General features: G+C 50.4%; 1 long non-coding RNA gene across 2 annotated transcripts; it reads left to right on the top strand.

Moving 5' to 3' along the window:
- The first annotated feature begins 876 nt into the window (after positions 1-876).
- LOC121673160 lies at positions 877-7,693 on the top strand. 2 transcript variants are annotated; one of them, XR_006019149.1, is made up of 2 exons: positions 877-3,006; positions 3,591-7,693. It is a non-coding gene; the product is annotated as an uncharacterized LOC121673160 (long non-coding RNA). The 2 variants fall into 2 exon arrangements; XR_006019150.1 differs by having other exon boundaries at positions 877-3,026.
- Positions 7,694-8,559: the final 866 nt, after the last annotated feature.

The following is an 8,559-nucleotide window of genomic DNA, read 5'->3' as shown; positions in this document are numbered from 1 at the left end:
CAGGCTGGAGCTCAGCGTTGTTTGTTTCATTTTCCTTTCTGAACCTGACCAGTCCCATAAAATCAAAACCTATCCTAAAACACTGTAATTTCTCAGATTACACTTCATGCAGGGGGAATGGACACATTTAGATGATGTTGCCAGGTTGGCTGCACTGGGAGAGAAGTTTTTGCACTATGAAGAGAAGGTTTTGTGCTGTGGGAGAAGGTTTTGCATGAGGAAAGAAGGTTTTGCACTGGGGAGAAGGTTTTGCTCTGTGGGGAGAGGGTTTTGCACTATGGGAGAAGGTTTTGCATGAGGAGAGAAGGTTTTGCACTGTGGGATAAGGTTTTGCTCTAGGAGAGAAGGTTTTGCTCCATGGGGAGAAGGACTTGCATGAGGAGAGAAGGTTTTGCTCTAGGAGAGAAGGTTTTACTCTATGGGGAGAAGGATTTGCATGAGGAGAGAAGGTTTTGCACTGAGGGAGAAGTTTTGCTCTGTGGGGAGAAGGTTTTGCACTTGAGAGGAAGTTTTGCGCTGTGGGAGAAGGTTTGGCACTGTGGGGAGCAGGTTTTGCATGAGGAAAGAAGGTTTTGCACTGTGGGGAGAAGGTTTTGCACTGTGGGAGGCTGTGCAAGTCCAACACGACTCCCCGGGGGGGTGGTTTGGGTCTTGTCCAAGATGAGCGGTGTGGAAGGCAGCAGGTGGCTCTGACCATCTGCAGGGAGGATGAAGAGGTGCCACCCCTCAGTCCACCCTCCAATTTCCTGCGTGCCTGGGGAAGGCACTGGAAGGTGCTGTGGGTATAAAATGGAATCAGGATGACAAATGGTTCATCCCTTGGGATTTCCTTTGCGGCTCAGAAAGTTGTGGCTAGAGTGATGGGAACAACAGCAAGAGCAGAGGGTTCAGAGGGCTGAGCTCAGTGCAGGGCTGAGTTCTCAGCTGGAACACGGGAGGGCTGCAGGGCTCGGTGATGAGCAGGAGCACACGGAGCAGGGAGGCTGTGGAGCTAAAGGAGCAGTGGGGATAGCACAGAAACCCTCCTGCAATGTGATTTATTGAGCTGTGAGGGTGTCTCTCACTTCCAGTGGCAGATTCCTCATCATACATGACATTTAAGCAGGGCGGGAGAGGTTTCACTGCAGGAAACCACTCTCTGTCTGCGAGGGGGGCACTGGGCCGAGCTGGTTTGTGGCGGCCGCGCTCGCAGCTGGGGAGGGAATTTTCTAAATCAGATTTTTATGAGGTGTCTAATTGACTCATCATCCCTGCCCCCGCCCCGTGCACAAACATTTGCTGTGCCCTGAAATGTGAGATGAACAAGGCTGGCGAGAAATGTCTGAATATAACAGGGGAGTAGAGGACTGAGGAGGGTGAGGAAGGAGCGAGTCCCTCCCTTGCCAATCTTTAAACCAAGATTGTGAAAAATCCCGTATAAAAAAAAACAACAACAGAAAGAGGTTGTGGTTTCCTAAGCCAGTTTGCATTTCTGGAAGCTGATGACGCCCTGGATAACTGTTGTTTTTTCAGACCCCTCTCAATTTTTTTAGGATGGTTTGTCTGCAGTGTGGCTATGTGTGGGTAGAGAGCTGGGGAATATGCAGAGGGAAAGAAAAAAGCTAAAAATGGGCAGGAAAAGGAGGACTGCATATGCTTTTTTTCTCCTTAGATATTAAAAAAATTTAAGAAGAGCTTGAAGTTGTTAAAGATTTGGGTTTGTAGGGGTGGAGCACAGGCAAAGGAAGTTTATCCTGAAGACCAGGTCTCATAGAGGATTTTTGTGCTTTGTTAAGCACCATCCCTCCTCGACTGCAGGAGAGCTGTGTCTCATTTTGCAAAATAACTCCAAACTTCTGATTTACGTCCCTTGGAAGCTGCAGAGAGAAGGGATGCAGCCAAGCCATGGCAGGGAGCTGGATGCTGTGGTGGGCCTGCAGGCCTTGTACTGCTGCCACCAGGAAATTGGTTTCTTTTTGCTGTCCAGTTTTTGGTGTCGCATCTCATTTTGGCATTTTTGCTTAGAAAACAGACTAATCCTGCAGAAATATTTCTCTTTTCTCTGTGGTGCTCATGCGTGTGCTGAGCTGAACCCTGCTGGTCTCCTTGGGATGTGGCTGCTTTGCAGGAGCTCCAAAGAAGGGAGAGTTCCCTCAGCTGGTCCCTGAGTGGGACAGAGGGAAAGGGGATCTGAGGGCCAAGGTCTGCTCCGTCTCTCTGTAACAGCCACAACATGTCCTGCCCCTTCTGCTGCTGCTTTCCTACTGTTGGCTCTGGATTTTCATTGCTTGCACTACAGAAGGGGCCTGTGGAGGGAAATTAGAGCAAAAAGCAGTTGTTGCACTCTTGTCTGGAGGTGATGAATGCCATTTCCCACTGTGCCGGGGGGACTGCTCCTGGGGACGTGGCTCTGTGCTGGCAGGGGTTGGCTCGGGCACCAGTGACCATTAAATTTTCACTCCAAGCCCTTCTCCACCCTGAAGCTTGGCAGACATGCCAAGAAAGCATTTTTTTATTTTGTTTTTTCCCTGTTACCAAAGCAGAGCCTGCCATTCCCAGCCAGAGTGCCCAGCTGGTCTATCCTCTGCCCATTGCCCCTTTCCAGCACAAAAAGGTTCTATTTGAGAAGTTCAACTTTGCTCTCTTCCTTTGTTTCCCTCAGCTGGAAGCTTCCCTTTAAAACATTAATATCCCTATTATTTTTTCCCCCCAGCAGGTTAATTAATACTTGATTTATCACCTTGAAAGCTAATGGGTGTTTATCCAGATCGTGAAGGCAATGAATGCATGCTATAAATACCCACATCACTGACAGCCCATCTTTATTTGTTCTCCTTCAGGAAGCGACGTCTACTCAGCTCTAAAGGAGTTAATCCCAAACTTCTCCCAGGGTTGGTTTGGGATTGGCCTGGATCCGTGTTTTCCTGCTTGAGCTTTACTTTGTAAACATGATGCCTTTTAATGAGGGAAAGCAGCAGCTTTTGTGGAGAGAGACCCAGACAGCTCAGCGGGATCGCTCCAGCCTGGGTCAGCAAAAGCCATTGGAGGTTGTGGGTGTTTTTATGGGCTGGGAGGGCTCTGGCTTTCTCTGAAATATTGTTTAGTTTGGGTTCTCGGAGAGCCTTTTTCAAATTCTCATCTGCTTCAAATAAATGGTGTTTATCATCTTTGTCTCCAGCTATTGTCATCAGTGACCTTAATTAGGCGTATATTAAAAATCATGTCGAGTTTGTCACTCATGCAGAGTTAGAAAGTCATTATTTACTTCTGCTGTTAGCTCACACGTTCCCGCTGGGTGCTGCTCTGCACCCACGGAGCACCTGGCTGCTTGTTCTGAGGCAGGATGAGAGCAGCCAAACGAGCTCATCCCTCCCCTGTGGCTCAGGATTTGGGTTTTCCCCATAAGTGAGGCCATTTTGGGGGCTGCTCCCAAGCAGCTCAGCCTCTGGGCTCCCATGATTGGGTAACATTCTCAGTTTTTGTACACTTTCCCAGCCCTCGTGGAGGTGTCAAGCCCGAAGGAGCAGCCAGACAATTTTTATGATTATTTTAAAAATCCGTGATGCTCTGGATGATGAACTTACTTTTTTTTTTTTTCTTTTTTTTTCCAGGGACACTAACTCATCAATTTTTAATTCTGGATCTTGGCAGCACTGGTTGAATTAGAAACAGAACAACTGATTTTAATGAGTGCAAGATTAATGCAGATGAACTTGGCTGGAACGATTGTCTCCCCCCAACTCCCAGCTCCCTCCTTGCTGGGCTGTCACATCCCCAGCATCACTGGAGCAGGGAATATTCTCATCACAGCTCTTCAAGGGCAGGAGAGATGCTCATTAACCAGCCTGGTTCACTCAGGATGTTTTGCTCATTAACCCCTGGCAGCTGCTCTGGACCCTCCCCAGCCCTGCAAGGTGCAAGGGAAGGAGGAAGGTGAGGATGATGCGCACTGGCAGAGCAGAAACCTCCCTCTGGATGGGAAGGAGAAGATTTTTGGCTGTTGTGTGAGGCCACCACAGCTCCAGGAAAGGTTGTGATCCACACCTGTTGCCTCTCCCTCTGTGGAGAGATGTTGTTTTATTTTCAGGTCATATAAACAGCAGTTACTGCTGTTTAAGATAAGAGAGAGCCCAGGACATCCCTCACTGGGCTGAGCTCTCCCACTGCCCCACATGAGCTCAGGGATTTGCTTTCCTACAGACCTGGAATTCCATATTTGGAGAGTGAGTGGTTTTATTACCAAGGAAAGATGGGGGAGGCTGAGCTGGCCTAATTCAATTTGATTCTGTGGGCAACTGGCAGTTTTATATCCCTCTTTTATTTTTTTATGTGTTTCAATCAGGTGGTGCTTGCAGAGATCACAGCGCTGTGGGTTTAACCTGCCTGGGCTCGGGGGTGAATTGGGCAGGAGCTGAGTGTGATGAACCGTAAACAATGAGCATTCTCCCAGGAAAGCAGCAGGGAACTGGGGAGGAAAAGGCTGGAGCAGCAGCTGGTGAGGTCACCCAGTGATTTCTGTCCAGTTTTACAGGGACCTGCCCAACCTGTGGCATTGTGACTATGGAAAAGCCACGGATGGCATCATGTCCTGCTTCAGCATCCCACCCTCAGAGTGGAAGGAGGAGCTGTGCAAGAAGCTTCAGCAGCCCCCAACCCAAGGGTTTCATGGTGCCTGCAGGACCTTCTGCATCCTGTGGGGATTAAAAGATGGGACAAAGCAGTGGGAACATGGATGCAGGTGGAGAGGATGTTACTGCGGGTCTGTTCAGCATCCACAGTTGTTCAGATCCTGAAGGTCCAGCAGTGAAATCTGTGAGGGAAAAGGGTACCTGGGGTAAAAGGCATCTTGTCTGGATCTGGGTGTCGGCCACCTGCAGCTCTGTAGGAGCAGCGGTGTCAGGACGGGGAGCATCCATCCCAGAGTGCAGTGGTTCCAGCTGTGCCTGTTGGAGGCCTGATTCCCAAATATCAGCTTCCCCTCTGTGCTCACAGCTGGGGCACCCAGAGATGCCCAGTGCTGGGGGCAGCACTCAGGATGAGTCCTGGCTCTGGTGCCTTGGGCTCCACCCCTGTGTGCCCCAAAACTGCCTGGGCAGGGGGAGCAGTGCCAGGCTGGCACAGGGCAGCTCTGGGGGTGCATGGCACGATCTCCTCCAGTGATTGAAAGATTCAGGGGTCTGGAATCACCAAACCCACAGCTTTTCCTCAGCTGTGTCCTCCTCACCAGTGTCCATTTCCCCAGCCTGGCCAGGGCCGGTGCTGTGCTGCTGACCTGGCCAACTGGAGATGTCAAGAGAAGTCTTTTTTTTTGGCTTTTTCCTATTTTCAGCTTGTTACAAACCGTTGTTGCCTTCCCATCTGCCAGCTCAGGACAGCAGCGCTGCTTCAGCTCGGTGTCACCAAGGAGAGCTTAAGTACTGTCGTTAAAAAATCCCAGTCTTGCATCATCTTCTCAGACACACAGGAAGAAACCTTTGCAATTAAATTCCCTGTGCTCCAGCAGGAGGGCAGAAGTTCCTCCTTTTTTCCCCCCTTTTTTGTGATGATGATATTCTGGGGTTTTAGAGCAGCAGGGAAAAAAAAAAAAGCCTGTTTGATTTTCCTCATTATGTTAAGCCTGGTTTTACATTCTGATTGCCAAAGCATGATAAATGGAACACAGATTACCTAGAGATTTTTAAAGGTTTGCTTTCAATTTGATTTTTCCTGAGCCTCATTAAGCCTGCAGGTTTTATCTACACTTTGTTCTTCCAGTGGAGTAACATCACCATATATTAATAGCCCTATATTTTTTTTTTCCATTAGAAATTAAAACCAGATAGAAGCTTCTTATGCTTTGCTTTCAAATCCTATTTTAAAAAATATTGATCATGTGTGTGTGCTGTTTTTCCTCTCCCTCTGACCCTGCTGGCTCTGTAAAGGACATTCCCTGGGGAAATGCTTTCAGTCATGGATCCCTGGGCATTGCTGGGTGCAGTTTTGTGGATTAAGGGGTGTATTTTAGAAGGTGTAATGCATAGATGATAAAAAAAAGTGGCTTCCAGCGGAGAGGCAAGCGAGAAAAGTAAGATTTAAAAGCAGGAACTGTAAAATCAGGGAGCACAGAGGAGCTTAGACAGGGTAAGGTAACCCTTGGTGTGCCCAGGTGCATCTTGCAGGAGTTAATGCCATTGGAGGAGCTGATCCTCCAGGATTTTAGGGGAAACAGCCCAAAATCCATGACTTTAGGAGAAATGGCTGAGGGCCACCAGGCACAGCCTGAGTGCTGCTCCCTGGGAGAGGTTTGGAGGGTGGCAGGGACCAGGCGAGACGCACGGGACACACACACACAAAAGCCACCCTGGCACACCCAGTGTGTTCCTTCTGCCGGAGCCAGGAACACTGAGCCACCTTCGGGGCTTTCCAGGGGTGCATCCTCCTCTTTCTGTGCCCATCCAGAGGCCTTGGGGCAGCTCCAAGATGTGATGGAAAGGTCTCCCTGCGCTGGTGTGGGAAGCAGCTTCCTCATGAGCATCAGGATGGGGTGGCAGTGCAGGAGCTGGCTGCATCCTGCGAGTCCTGGGGAAGGTACTGGGGATAAAACACCCAAGGCAATGCTCTGGTGATGCCCTGAACAGGAAACACAGAGTGGGGTGAGAACAGAGCATCCTTGGGGTGCCCCTGCACCAACCCCATGGAGCTGGTGCAGAGTGAAGCCCCTCATTCCCAGAGCTGTCTCCATGAGCTGAGGCGCTTCTCGGGATGTTCTGCTCCAGACATGACCCCGGGAGCTGTGCCTGACCTGGGAACAGCTCTTTTGGAGAGGTTTCCTGTCATTCTTCCAGCCCCTCTCGCTGAACTTTAATAAAAACTCAGTGCTTTCTATTTATAAACGAGAGCAGCACCAAGGAGCTGAGGCCACCACGGCCCCGGTGCTCCCAGCCCAGCCCACGCTCTCACCCTCAGCCACGGAGCATTTCATCTCCACTGCCCTTCCAGAGCCGCATCCTGCATGGGAAAGGGCATTTCCCAGGCCTCTTTCCTTTCATTTGTTTTACCCTTTGTTTACAAAGAGAAAGTTTTCTTTTTAAGAACAGGGATTGTTTTTGCAGCAGCTCCGACCCTGCCTCATAAACCAAACATTTCCCAAGCCCTCCATGGCTCAGGATGATGCTGCTGTCACTGGAATGCCAGTGTGAGTATCCAAAATGTGTTTCTTGGTGGAGCCTGGGGGTATTTGTACTCTGTGTCCCCAGACATGACACAGAGGAGCAATGGGGCCTTGTGGCTGAGCCAGGGGGATGTGGCCAGAGCTGGGGCTGAGTTGGGGAGGGATTTGTGTTTATTTTAATGTGTTGGAGCCCAGGGCCAGCTCTTGCCATCCTGCAGCAGGGGAGCAACCCCTCCACTTCTGCTGGGTTGGCTCAAGCTGAGGCTCGGGGCAGGCTGAAAGTGCTTTTGCTGCTTCCAGTGTGACAGGGACTGGACATGGCTGCTGCTTCTGGTTTTACCCTAGCGTTGCCTCTGCTCTCCTTTCCGACAGCACCAGGCCCTGCACCTGCACTTCTGACAGAATCCAGAGAGAGTTTTCCCCCAGGAACATCCTCTCACTATCTCCATTCCATGCAGGATGGCAGATTTGATGAAAATGCTCTGATCTGTTCTGGCAAATCCTCTGTTCCTAAGTAGATAATAACCAGAAAATCTTCCTAAATAAATCCTTGTTTCGGCTCTGTGCCCGCACTTTGTTATTCTTTCCGTACCAATTAACTGCTCCTTCTTGCCCTGAACTGGGAGCACCCTCAGCCCCTCCAAGAGGAAAGGAGGCACAGATTTATGGAAGTCAGTGTGGGACTGGGTGGAGAGTTGTGACTGCAAAGAATGAGTGATTTAGCAGCATGGGGGCACAAGTGAGCAGAAACTCTCTCCTCAGCTGAGCGGGGATTAGGGGTTGCAGATAGCCGTAATCCCAAACGCAGCAGGAAGGGCTGGGATACCTTCCCACCATACAGAATCATAGAAGGGTTTGGGTTTGGATAAAAATCATCTCATTCCAAACCCCCTGGCTGGGGGTGTAGCAGTATTTCAAGGAACTGAGGAGGTGAGACAGGGATAACCTGGAATAGCACCTGCTTATTTTCCTCTCTCTTCCTTCAGTGTCAAGTCGATACATTTGATATTGAGATGTCCCTCTAGACAAAGGCAATCCCAGGACCCATCTGCCCCCAAACCCGGGCCAGCTCTGACGCCACCAATGAGGTCAGAGCTTCACCACGGACAGGTTGAAGAAGTGACCACCCCTGCTGGTGGTGGCGGCTGCACACCTGTGGTTACCAGCCACATCCCTGTGGTGCAGCTTTTGGACCTCCTTCCATCAGATCCAAAGCCACCCAACAGCGGTGCCGAGCTGCAGAACGGCTGGAGAACAAAAGTCGGGCTGGCTCAGCTGGGTAGCAAAACCAGAAAATCCTGGCGAGGCAGACCTGCGGATGGCTGATTTTGGGCAGGGATGCAGGGACTCAGGGACGCAGGGACGCAGGGATGCAGGGATGCCGGGACGCAGGGATGCAGGGACGCAGGGATGCAGGGACGCAGGGATGC

The sequence above is a fragment of the Corvus kubaryi genome, unplaced genomic scaffold (genome assembly GCF_017639235.1).
Source record: "Corvus kubaryi isolate FWS band 111438036 unplaced genomic scaffold, C.kubaryi_AGA036_p1.0 65251, whole genome shotgun sequence".
In the NCBI taxonomy this organism is placed as follows: Eukaryota; Metazoa; Chordata; class Aves; order Passeriformes; family Corvidae; genus Corvus; species Corvus kubaryi.
The sequence above is the reverse complement of the archived record's forward strand: the minus strand, read 5'-3'. Positions and strand labels throughout refer to the sequence as shown.